The 12775-nt window shown below is 38.2% G+C and overlaps 1 protein-coding gene and 1 long non-coding RNA gene across 5 annotated transcripts in view; both read right to left on the bottom strand.

The window, feature by feature from the left end:
• Window positions 1-12775, bottom strand: part of AHCYL2 (adenosylhomocysteinase like 2) — a 165145-nt gene that overhangs the window by 121436 nt on the left and 30934 nt on the right. The gene's annotated exons all lie outside the window — the stretch shown is intronic.
• Window positions 1160-12775, bottom strand: part of LOC122234679 — an 18546-nt gene continuing 6930 nt past the window's right edge. Inside the window, exon 2 of the long non-coding RNA XR_006212579.1 lies at window positions 1160-1902. This is a non-coding gene — a long non-coding RNA (uncharacterized LOC122234679). The remainder of the gene's footprint in view (window positions 1903-12775) is intronic.

Genomic DNA, 12775 nt, shown 5'->3' with positions numbered 1-12775 from the left:
AAGTGTGGTCTAACCATTACAATGTAATACTACTAAGAAGTAAAAGGAATGAACCTTGACCACTCAACAGCATGAATGAATCTCAAAATAATGATGCTAAGTGGAAGAACTGTAACAACCCCCTCCCCAAAAGAGTACACACTACATGATTTATATAAAATTATTTTTTAAATGCCAACTCATCTATTGTAACATAAAGCAGTTAGTAACTGCCTGGGGATAAGGTTAAGTGGGAAGGGGCAGAAGACTTCAGAGGGGATAGATACATTCTTTAACCGTGATGACAGTTTCACAGTTGTGTACCTACGTCAAAACTTTTCAAATTGCATACCTTAAATACATTTTTACTTACTAAATTCAATATATGTAACAATTATAGGTCTATTCAGGTCTTCATTTCTTCTTGAGTTAGTTTTGGTAAGTTAGTTTTATTTCTGATTTGTATTACTATTTCTTCTTTGACCTATGAGTTACTTAGAAGTATGCTTCTAAATTTCCAAATACATAGTTATTTTGATCATCTTTTGGCTTAATTTCGATCTTTGTTAGGATGAATAGTCTGTTTAACTATCCATTCATTGGTTTTGGTGAGACTTGCTTTATGAATTATTTTTTCAATTTTTTTTTAAAACTGCTTAAAAACAAAGTATATTCTCATCTATTATGTGCAGGATTCTGTACAGGCCTATCAAATCAAGCTTGGTGGTCATTTGTTCCAATCTTCTCAAATTTTTTATCTGTTTGACCTCCAAACACCGAGAAAAATACGTTAAAATATTGTTTGTAGATTTTATCAATTTTCCTATAATTGTATATATACTCTTTCCATCTATATTCTATCTATATATTTTGAGGCCATTGTATTGGATGCATACTGATTTGGAACTATTATGGCTTCCTGGCTAATTATTCCTTTTATAATTTTTTTGTGACTTTTAAAATTCTAATAATGATTTTTGCCTTCAAGTTAATTTTGCCTACTGATGCCCTGCTATATCAGCTTTCTTTTAGAATATGTTTTTCCATACTTTACTTTCAATCTGATTCCTTATGTTTTCTTAGGTATGCCTCTTAACAAACTGCATAGAGCTGGATTATTTTATATTCAACCTAAAGATGTTGCAGTCATCTATTACTACATAAAAAACTACCCCAGAGCTTAGTGGTAATCAACAATCATTTTATTATTCTCACGATTCCGTGGGCCACAAAGTCTAACAGGGCACAACAGAGACAGCAGGTCTCTGATCCACAATGTCTGGGACCTCAGGTGGGATGACTTGAACAGATGAAGATGGCTAGGATGTCTCAACAGGAGCTATTTGAGACCCCAGTTCTTCTCCAGGTGTTGTTTGCTAGGGCTGGACTGTCCAACATGCTTCCTTCACTCACTCACATGGCTGACAGTTGATGCTATTTGTTGGTAGCTCACTGGGGCTATCAACCAGTGCCTACATGTGTCCTCTCCATCTGGCTTAGGCTTCTTAAAGTATGGCGGCTGGGTTCTGAGAGTGAGTATTCCAAAAGGCATAGGCAGAAACTGCAAAGTTTCTTATAACATAGCCTCAGAAGGCCCAAAAAGTGACATTCAATTGGTCAAGTAAGTCATTAAGGCCAGTCTAGATTCAAAGGGAGAACAATAGACTCCATCTCTGAATGGCAAGGAAGAAACTGACAATGGCCACTTTGAAGAAAAGCTACCACGTTCCACCCTCTGGTCCCAGCAGGTCCCTCCCACATGCAAACACACTCACCCTCTTCTAAGACCTTCAAAAGTCTCATCTCATAATGGCATCAGCTTGATGTCCAGAATCTTGATTATCTAATTCAGGTCCAGGTGTGATTGAGGCTCCTCAGATGCAGTTCCTCAGGTACAGCTACTGGAGTATAGTTCCTCTTGATCTGAATAAAGAAACAAATTATCTGCTCCCACACACCCAACATACAAACGTACAACAGTGAGACTGACTCAGGATAACCACAATTAACACTCTCATTCAAACTATGAGGAAGAAGGGGAAGGAACAAGAAACACATAGCAGTTATTGGTCCATAGCAATTCTGAAAGTTAATCAGACACATGTCACCAGTTCCTTGATAACAGCCCAAACCTACTCCCTGTGAATGATTCTCCAAAACTCTTGGCTCCACCTCTGAATCATCTTTCCTTTTACGTAAGAGATGGTTAATGTTTGCAATAGAGTAGCCTTCTCAGCCTGCTTCCCGCTTGTAGATGATTAGAAATCCAAAGGTTTATTTTCAGTTTTTACTGTCTCTGTTCCTTAATCCAAGCTGAAGCTGCTTCTATTAGTACTATTTAAAAACCTTGTAGATTTTCTATGACTCTTACAGGAGTTCACTCCAGGAGACAGAGCCACACCAACCTTCTTTCTCGATCTTAAGTTCTGTGTTCTGAGGCTACTGTAAGAAAACATCCTTAAGGTCCTATTATGTAAAAGAGAAGAGTCTAAGAGGTATTCCTTTAAGGTCTTTGGGCATCTTTTTATCTAGCTAAAACATTCTATGAAACACTGACATATCTTTCTGAAGTCTTAACAAAGGAATTTATATTTGAACGCTTGAGATCTTTACTATGAGGCCATGTTTTATTGGCAGCATCTTGAATTTTATTTGTTTTGAAGCCATTTCTTTAAGTCATTGGTCATTTAGAACAACTGGAAATGAGAAAAAAGTTTTATTTCATAACACAATAGATCCTGGGCTAGAAACATTTCCCCCTGCAAGTTCTGATTAAAAACTGAATATAGCTCATTTTTTACCTCATTCATCTCTATACTTAAACCTTATCATAGGCAGTTAGAAGAAGCTAGGTAATACTTGCCAACATTCTGCCTAGAAATCTCTTTGGATAAATCCAATTCATTGGATACATTTTCTATCTTCCACATTACCAGATATGACAGTGCTAACAAACCTTGTACCATTTATATAACAAAGGTTCCCTGTTACCCAGCCTCCAATAATACTTTTCTCGCTGTGTTTCAAGCCTTGACTAACAGTCTCCTCAAGGTGCCTCCAGCTTCTACTCACCACCAAGTCCCAGAGCCAATCTAAATTTTAGGTTATAGCTGCACCTCACTTCCAGGTACCAAATTCTGTTTCAATTATCTACTGCTATAAACAAAATACTCCAAAACTTAACATCATAAAACTACAATCATCTTATGCTCATGACTGTGAGAGTCAAGAATTCAGACAGGGTATAGCGGGGATGGTCTGTGTCTGCTTCGTGACATCTGGGGCTTCACATAGGGTGGCTCTAATGGCTGAAGATGGCTAGACCGGGTCCATATGCCTGGTGCCTGGGTTTTTCTCCATATGGTGTCGGCTGAGACTGGAAGGTCCAAGATGACTTCTTCACTCATTCATATGGCTGGCAGTTGACGCTGGCTGCTGATTGGGAGCTCAGCTGGGCCTCTCCATCTGGCTTGAGCTTTTCACAGCATGGCAGCTGGGTTCCCAAACTGTGTTCCATGGGAGAGCATTCCAAAAAACAATGTTCAAAGAAGCCAGATGGAAGCTGCAAAAACTTCTCATGACCTAGCCTTGGAAGTCCCAAAATGTCACTTCTAGTACCTTCTAGTGGTCAAACAAGTCACTAAAGCCAGCCCAGATTCAAGGTGTGTAGACAAATAAACTCAAACTTTGGGTGGGAGGATAGCATATGTATAAAGGAAATGAACTAACAGCCATCCTGGAAACATGCTACAACAGACAATCTGTCTTTTAAGTGGTAAGTGTAACTCATTCACTTTAATATGATTACTGATGGATTTGAATTTATTTCTGCCATTTTTTACTGTGCTTTCTATTTATCCTTTCTTTTCTATGATATTTATTACATTTTCCTTTCCTGCTATTATTTTGAGCAAATCATAAATTCAATGAATTATCACAAAGTGAAATAACCATGTAGCTACCACCCAGGTCAAGAAATGCAATGTTACCAGCACCCTAGAAACCTCCCTCGTCCTCCCTCCCAATCACTGTCCCCTCCTTCACTATCACAACTTTTAACACCATATGTTAGGGCTTTTAGCTTTATATAAATTAAACCATATAGTACATATTCTTTTGTGTCTGGCCTTCTTTATTCAGCATTGTCTTTATTCAGCCATGATCTTGTGCATAGCAACAATTTATTCATTTCCATTGCTTTAGAGTATTCCATTGTATGAACATGCCACAATTTATCCATTCTATCATTGATGTTGTTCACTGAGTTTTAAATTTTGATGACTGTATTTTTCACTTATTATTTTTTTTAACGTTTATTTATTTTTGAGAAAGAGAGAGAGTGCGAGCAGGGAGGGGCAGAGAGAGAGGGAGACACAAAATCCAAAGCAGACTCCAGGTTCTGAGATGTAAGCACAGAGCCCACCATGGGGCTCAAACTTACAAACTGCAAGATCATGACTTGAGCCAAAGTCAGATGCTTAACCGACTGATCCACCCAGGTGCTTCTTGATGACTGTAGATGACTGTATTTTTTTAAAGTTCTATTAAAAAAAAAATCTTTAGGGTACTTTTAGCTGTAGGAATCCTGTGTGGCCTATACTGAAGATACTACTATAGAGAAGTTTTGCATTTGCTTCGGCCTGATGCCATGTGACTGTCACTGACTGATTCAGGGCTACCTTTTATGTTAATTTCTCAGCTTTGGGTTGCTGAAACTGCAAAGAGGGACATTCTAAACCAAAATACAGGAGAACAAGCCCATGGCAACCAATTCTCAGAAAAATTTTTTTTACCTAGGACTCATACAGTGTGGACAAACTTCTTGACATCATATTGCTAGACAGATGTTTTTCTAGATCACCATCTTTTCAGTAGTGTGACCTTCTGAGGAATGTAGCTTCATGGAGGGAGACAGGAAAGTCTCCTGTTCCTGTATGGTTGTTGAAATTGAAGCCTCTTAATTATTCAAGGCCATAGTTTTAACTTATGTATTTACCACTTTGTTTTTTAATTCCCTCTTCATTATTTCCCCTTGAGGATTTTCCTTTTTTTTTTTTTTTTTTTAACAAGTTCAATTATGGAATTTAAAATAATGTGCCTGGGTGGCTCAGTCAGTTAAGCGTCCAGCTCTTGATCTCAGCTCAGGCATGATGTTGCAGTTGATGGGATCAAGCCCTGCATAGGGCTCTACGCTGACAGCACGAAGTGTGCTTGGGATTCTCTCTCTTTCCCTCTCTCTCTGCCCCTCGCCCACTTGCATGCACGCTCTCTCTCTCTCAAAATAAATACACTTAAAAGTATAAATAAATAAAATAGTGTTTGTTATATTTTATGTGGCATTTGTAGGAATCCCAAGTATACTTTTCACCTTTTGTCAAATGTAAAGTATATGATAGGAAAAACAATCCAAAAAGCCATAGGCAGCAAAACTCAAAAAGAGGGGGGAAAAAAAAGGAAGAAAAATGAGGTAAGATCTAAAGGAACTGAGAAATGAAGTATTAAGATAAACCTAACAGTTTCAAGGTGCTTGGCTTGCTCAGTCGGTAGAGCATGTGACTCTTGATCTCAGGGTTGTGAGTCTGAGCCCTATATTGGGTGTAGAGATGACTTCAAAATAAAAAAAAATAACAATAAAATAAAGGTAAAACTAACAGTTTCCTAATGGGTTTCATTTTCTTTTCAGTAAACTTCTGACCTCTCTCCTACAAGGTACTATGTAACTAAATAAATCTGCAGGAATAAAAAACTTTCCAGCAGTAGTGTAAGTATAAACACTATTCAGCTAGAAAGTAAGAAGTTAGGGGAGAAAATGGAAATAAAAAACAGTAAATGAATTTCAGACACTGGAACAGTATCAACAAAGCATACCTTTTAATGTACATTAAAAAAAAAAACATGAAATACTACAAATCATTTGGTATATATTATGTACAAAGTATTGTATTAAACGATGGGGCACAAATATGAAGTAGAATCAAACAAATTTATCAGGCAAGATAGAGCTATAAATACTATAAACTTTCAGGTGACCTTTAAAAATATGAAACACAAAAATAATAAATTTAGGACGGGAAAGACTTTAAAAGTCAAGAGGTCTGTAAGTATTGTTTGATCCCATTTATATGAAATGTCCAGAACAGGCCAATCTACAGAGACAGAAAATAGATTCACGGTTGCCTGGAGGTGGTGAGGGCAGAGTGGAGTAGGAGGAGGAATAGGGGAGTGATTACTACAGGTTTCTTTTGGGGATGCTGAATATGTTCTAAAATAAGATTAGATTACAGTGATGGTCGCACAACTTTATAAACATAAAAGAAACACTGAACTGTAGGGGTGCATGGGTGGCTCATTCGGTTAAGCATCCAACTTCAGCTCAGGTCATGATCTCACAGTTCGTGAGTTTGAGCCCCGCATCGGGCTCTGTGCTGACAGCTCTGAGCCTGCTTTGGATTCTCTGTCTCCCCATCTCTCTGAGCCCAAACACTGAACTGTATACCTTAAATGAATGAACGTCACAGCATGAAAATATATCTTAATAAAGCTATTTTAAAAAGTCAAGAGATCTATTTATTTTCAAAAGCTAGAACATTCTACCAAAAGAGAAATTCAGCCCACCACACAAGCTTCAAGATCTTTTTTGTTTCAACAAAGGAAAAGATTCAGCTCAGCACTGATGCTGTCTCCAAAAGCATAAACCCTACTAAAGCTCCCTAATGCCTCCCTCAAAGTTACAGCTTTTTAATACTCAAATTTTTCTACTTCCTTATATCACAATACTCTGTCAAACTGATCTTCTTTAGGGTCTACAATAAAAATGAGTTTAGTACATATGATAAAAACAAGATCCTGAAGATCGTACAGGGATTTAAAAATCATCCCATAAATTCTAAAACTCAGACTTAGAAATTACTAGTTTAAATTAGAACCAAGAGTACAATAGTAAACGTAGATCAAAATAGCAAGTCTAAAAAATCTTCAAAAGAAATTATTTCTCACTTTCATCTGTCTCTCTAGATATTTCCCCTCACCATTTTTTTCTTAACACAGATAATTTGACATTTTCAGTGCTTTTACTAGTGTTATAAGAACTACGACATAAACTAGAAGTAGTACTACCATTTATCCAATTATACAAGACTAGAAACTCATCTTCCTCTCTTATCACACAGTGCGTCCACCCCAACACACAATTGTCACCAGATTCCATCAATTCTACCCCCATCTTAATATCTCTCTTATTAGATTTCTTCTATTTCCTGTCTTAGGACAGGCCTTTATCTTCTCCTACTTGGATAATTACAACAGCCTGACTGTTTTCTTTGCCTTCTATACTACCCTCACCTCCACCTCATATCCACACTAATCCACACAAATTTCCAAATCTAATAAGGATAATGTAAACTCTATAAACTAGAGAGCACATGCATGCGCACACACACACACACACACACACACACTCACTCTCTCTTTAAATTAAATTGATATTGGGGCGCCTGGGTGGCGCAGTCGGTTAAGCGTCCGACTTCAGCCAGGTCACGATCTCGCGGTCCGTGAGTTCGAGCCCCGCGTCAGGCTCTGGGCTGATGGCTCGGAGCCTGGAGCCTGTTTCCGATTCTGTGTCTCCCTCTCGCTCTGCCCCTCCCCCGTTCATGCTCTGTCTCTCTCTGTCCCAAAAATAAAATAAAAAAAAAAAAACGTTGAAAAAAAAATTAAAAAAAAAAAATTAAATTGATATTTTCTGTTCATGTTATTTTATAACCCATTTTGTTTTCACTTAAAATATAATGATCACTTCCCCTTCTCATTAAGTATGTCTGGGCAACATAATTTCTGATGGCTGTATATTATTACATAATATGGATACATCATATTTTATGTCTTTACAACATAAATAATATTCTCATGTTGTATTAATGAACAAAAAAGTTTCTCTTCAATGTTTTCTCTTGCTTATCTTTCCTTTAAAACCTATTTATATCTAAAATTAAAACTACATTATTTTTGTTAATATAAAATCATCTTTGTTTCATCTTTTATTGTATTTATTACATTCTAATTTGAATAAGTTACTATATGATTTATTACTCAATGCTATTAAAACTTTGAGTATATATTCTATTTTATTCAAGCTTTGGATGCCTCCTCCACCACCACTCCTACCTCAGCATCTAGCTCAGTATCATTATTAAATTTGATACTTGATACGAGCAATTTATCCAGATAAGGTTACCCTAATAAAAACATGATGTCCATTATGCTACCTAAACTTCTGTGAGATGACACTATGGTTCAGGGCTCTTCCCAGGTATGATTCTTCAGCATTTCCTTTGATTTTGTGAGTTACTCCTATTATCCTTATAATATCCCCCTTCTCTCACCCTCCCTTTCTTTTTTGCTTAAGTCAACTTGCAACCAAAGAAAACTGAACTGATAAAGGCTGGAACACTTTATAATTGTTCAACAGACATTTGTTGAGCAAAATAGTGAATGAATGTACTGAAAGTCAGTTAAATGTACACTGAGAAGGAAGAAATGGATACAGACAAGCAACAGGAATATATTGAAACAGGAAGATACTGACTACACCTACAGTAAGTCTCTGTACCAAAACAATTATCTTCATTTTAAACAATGTTTCCCTGTTGTCCTCATCCTTATGGTTGTTCTGGCCAAAGGCTCTGAAGTCATCCTTAATTCCTCTCTTTCTTTCAAACACAAGTCGAATTCATTAGCATATCCGGTTTAATCTACTTTCTAAATATACGCAGAACCTAACCCACTCCTCCCATCTTCACTGCTATTTTCAGATCCAAACTATCATCATCTCTCATCTGGTCATTGGAGTAACCTCCTAAATGGTCTCCTTACTGACCCCTTTCAGTCTATTCTCAACTTTCCAGCCAGAATGATCTAGTTAAAACTTAGGTCAGATCATGCCACACTCTGCTTGAAACTTTCTAATGGTTTCCTATCTCATTCAGACCCAAAGCCAAAGCCTAAAATCCTTAATATGACCTATCGAGACCATGTATGATATGTCTCCCTGTTACCAGCTGGCCTCATCTATACAACTCTCTCTCTCTACTCCAGCTGCACTGGCCTCTTCGCTATTCCTTAAAATCGCTGGTATACCCCCCTTAGAACCTCTGCACTTGCCAAACACTCTGCCAGTAAACTATTTCTTCACTCTCTTATAAAAAGCAACTCTGTTAAGGTCATGCCATTCAATTATGTCATTTCCTCCTCTCCTAGCTGTCATCTATTAAATTCATCTCTCAGATTCTAGTCATCCTAAATTCCATCATTAACCTGGGCTTAGCAGATGAAAGGTAGGTGGAAATTGTTGGATGGGGGTTCTGGGAAGGCCTTTTTTTGCCTTTGCCCTTCCTCCTTCTTGATGGTTATAATACAGAAATAATGCCTTGAGCTCCAGAAGTCACCTTGAACCGTGAAAGTACAGAAGCAACAGAATGATGAAGCAAAATGACAGAAGTCATTGGGGACGGAGTCCCTAATCTTTGCGGAGTTGCCATACTAACCTTGTAATGCTTATCTCTGTATTTCTTTGTAAATACAATACATACATTCTTAGGGTTACAGGTCAGCAGAATTAATAAATCACCCAAATAACTTATTCAGAATGTAATAAATACCATAAATGCTATAAAAGATATGAAACGATGATGATTTTACATGAAGAAAGACAGTGTATTTTATGAGAAAATAAACTCATGTGCATATAAACCATTGTTTTTGGTGGTTACTGCCAAATGCAGCTGAATCTAATTCCAAGTATAGTTTTTCCAGTGCACATTGCGCAAAGATCTGTTAGAAGGAAGCAGTTAGAAAGTGGATATTGATGGGGCACCTGGGTGGCTCAAGTCAGTTAAGTGTCTGACTTCCACTCAGGTCATGTTCTTGCAGTTTGTGAGTTCAAGCTCCGCATTGGGCTCTGTGCTGACATCTCAGAGCCTGGAGCCTACTTCAGATTCTGTATCTCCCTCTCTCTCTGCCGCTCTCCCACTCCCACTCTCTCTCTCAAGAAATGAATAAATATTAAAAACAAAAACAAAAACTGGATATTGAGTAGACAACCAGAAGTTCTGCAACATCAGGTAATTTCAACAATGCATGTGGGTGGCCCATGAAGATCTGGCCTTCAAGTTCCTTCAGCTTATCTCTAATGATGTTCTCCTTCATTCTACCTCAGCTAATCACTACCAAAATTACACTCCAGATCTTATCATCACCAGAAATTGTTGCATGTCCAGAAGACCTTATTTGGGTAATTTGCTCTCTGGTCTCTCCTTTTAGCTTGTTTGTTCAATTACTCCTACTATGCTCTCACACTGACTTCAGCTCACTGATCCTTTTCCTTTCAACCTCTTGGCCATTTCCTTTATTCCCATTCTTTCTTTTTTTTAAATTTTAAAAAAAATGTTTATTCATTTTTGACAGACAGAGATGGAGTGTGAGCAGAGGAGGGACAGAGAAAGAGAAACACAGAATCTGAAGCAGGCTCCAGGCTCTGAGCTGTCAGCACAGAGCCCGACATGTGGCTCAAACTCACGAACCGTGAGATCATGACCTGAGCCGAAGCTGGACGCTTGACTGGTTGAGCCACCCAGGCGCCCCTATTCCCTTTCCTTCTTATCCATGATTTCTTACCCTTACATCCCAGGAATCACCATTGTAATAACTCTTTACATCCTCTGAGCCCCATAAGAGCATGTCCAGTTTGTCTACTAGCCACTCCCACTTAGATGTTCCACAGATATCTCAAACGCAACATGTTTAAAATTAAGGTAGCTTCTCCCACTACTATTTTACCTCCTATGTTGGTGAATGACACCACCATCCACCCACATATCCTATCCACCCAAATGCCCTAAATGACCATAACGCTCTTCTCTTTCACTTCTCCCTACAATAACCAGAACCTGGTTCTACCTCTGGGGTGACTCTAAAAATATTCATCTTCAACTTTCCAATCCCACTATTAGGGCCCTAGTTTATACTTCCATATCTGAAACAGATTATTAACCATTCTTTCTGCATAAGGTACTAACTGTTCTTCCTGCTTCTACTCTAATGCATTCTTCCCATTCTCCATACTGCATCTGAAGTAATCTAAAATACAAGTCTGATCATGGCACTCTCCTATTAGTTCACAAATACTTAGAAAACTTTCAGGAACCACAGCAGCCCCAGCAAATGCAGAGACTAAAGCTGTGAGGACATTTTCTAGTCTCCTATTTCTTTGCACACTACTATCATCATTCCCTCAGGTTACTTTAAGTCACTAGGAACATGGCTACCAGCAGTTCTGACTAATCTCAGAAAGTAAAGAAACAGAATTTGATGCATGTAAGTAGATATTATTATTCAAAATATTCATTTCCCCTCCCTCCTGGAGGATTAGACATTCTGCCCAGTTGATGTCAGGTTCCCGCACAGCTGATGTCAGGCTTGGCCATATGACCTGTTGTAGACCAAGAAATATGAGGAAATTACACATCTTACGTCTGAATAGCAGCTTTCAGAGTAATGTCTCATTTCCCTGTATCACAAGGTTAATATCTTAGACAAGAGGTGCATCTCTTGCCTGGGTCCTAGAAATGGGCTGCAAGATAAAAATGCAGCATTAGCAAAAAATAAACCTTTATTATTATAAGCCACTAAAATTGGGGGATTGTTGGTGCGCCTGTGACTCAGTCAGTTAAGCGTCTGACTTTGGCTGAGGTCATGATCTTGTGGTTTGTGGGTTGGAGCCCCGCGTCAGGCTCTGTGCTGACAGCTCAGAGCCTGGAGCCTGCTTGGGATTCTGTGTGTCCCCCTCTCTCTGTCTCTCCCTCATTTGTGCTCTATGTCTCTCAAAAATAAACATTAAAAAAATTTTTTTAATAAATAAATAAAATAAAATTGGGGGATTGTTTGTTGGCACAATATAACCTAGCCTAAACTGACTTATATAGCATAAAAAAGGACTCTGACAACGCTAGTTTTGATCACATCCCTTGCTTAAAACCCTTCAGTGACACCCATGTGCCTACTGATGTCCAAATTCTATCACAGTATAAAGGCTCTTTCTGATATGATCCTGCTTGTCTCTCCAGCCTCATTTCCTGGGACTCCCCTTTATATTCCATATTGCAACCATACTATAGGATTATTTTAAGATTTCTCCATCATATTGGCCCTTACCCTCCATCTACTTATACATGCTGTTCTTCATTAAAAAAAAAAAAAAAAGTTCTTCCTCCAGTAACATCCCAATCCACCCAAAATGTCCATACTTCCTCTAAGAATCCACTTAAACTGGGGCACCTGGGTGGCTCAGTCAGTCGAGCATGCGACTCTTGATTTCAGCTCAGGTCATGATCCCAGTGTCGTGCATGGTATTAGGCCCTGAGTTGGGCTCCGCGCTAGGCATGGAGCCTGCTTAAGATTTTCTACCTCTCTCTCTCTCTCTCTCTCTCTCTCTCTCTGCCCCTCTCCTCTGCTCACACTTGAGCGCTCTCTCTCTCTAAAAAAAAAAAAAAGAATCCACTTAAACAGAGCTTCCTCTGTGGAGGTTCATATAAACCTACCACCTTAAACACAACTGATTGCTCCATCACAGGATTTTAAACATCCTCTATTAGCAATTATCTTGCTATTTATATAAATATGTATCTCTTCAACTATATTGTGAATTCCTTAAGAGACAAGACCATGTCTTACTCATCTTTGAGTCCAAGAATCTAATGCAGTACTTGGCACATAACAGAGGATCAATATAAGCTTATACAGTGCT

Source organism: Panthera tigris, chromosome A2 (genome assembly GCF_018350195.1).
Source record: "Panthera tigris isolate Pti1 chromosome A2, P.tigris_Pti1_mat1.1, whole genome shotgun sequence".
NCBI classification, from domain to species: Eukaryota; Metazoa; Chordata; class Mammalia; order Carnivora; family Felidae; genus Panthera; species Panthera tigris.
Note: the sequence above shows the minus strand (reverse complement) of the source record. Positions and strands in the feature narration are given on the sequence as shown.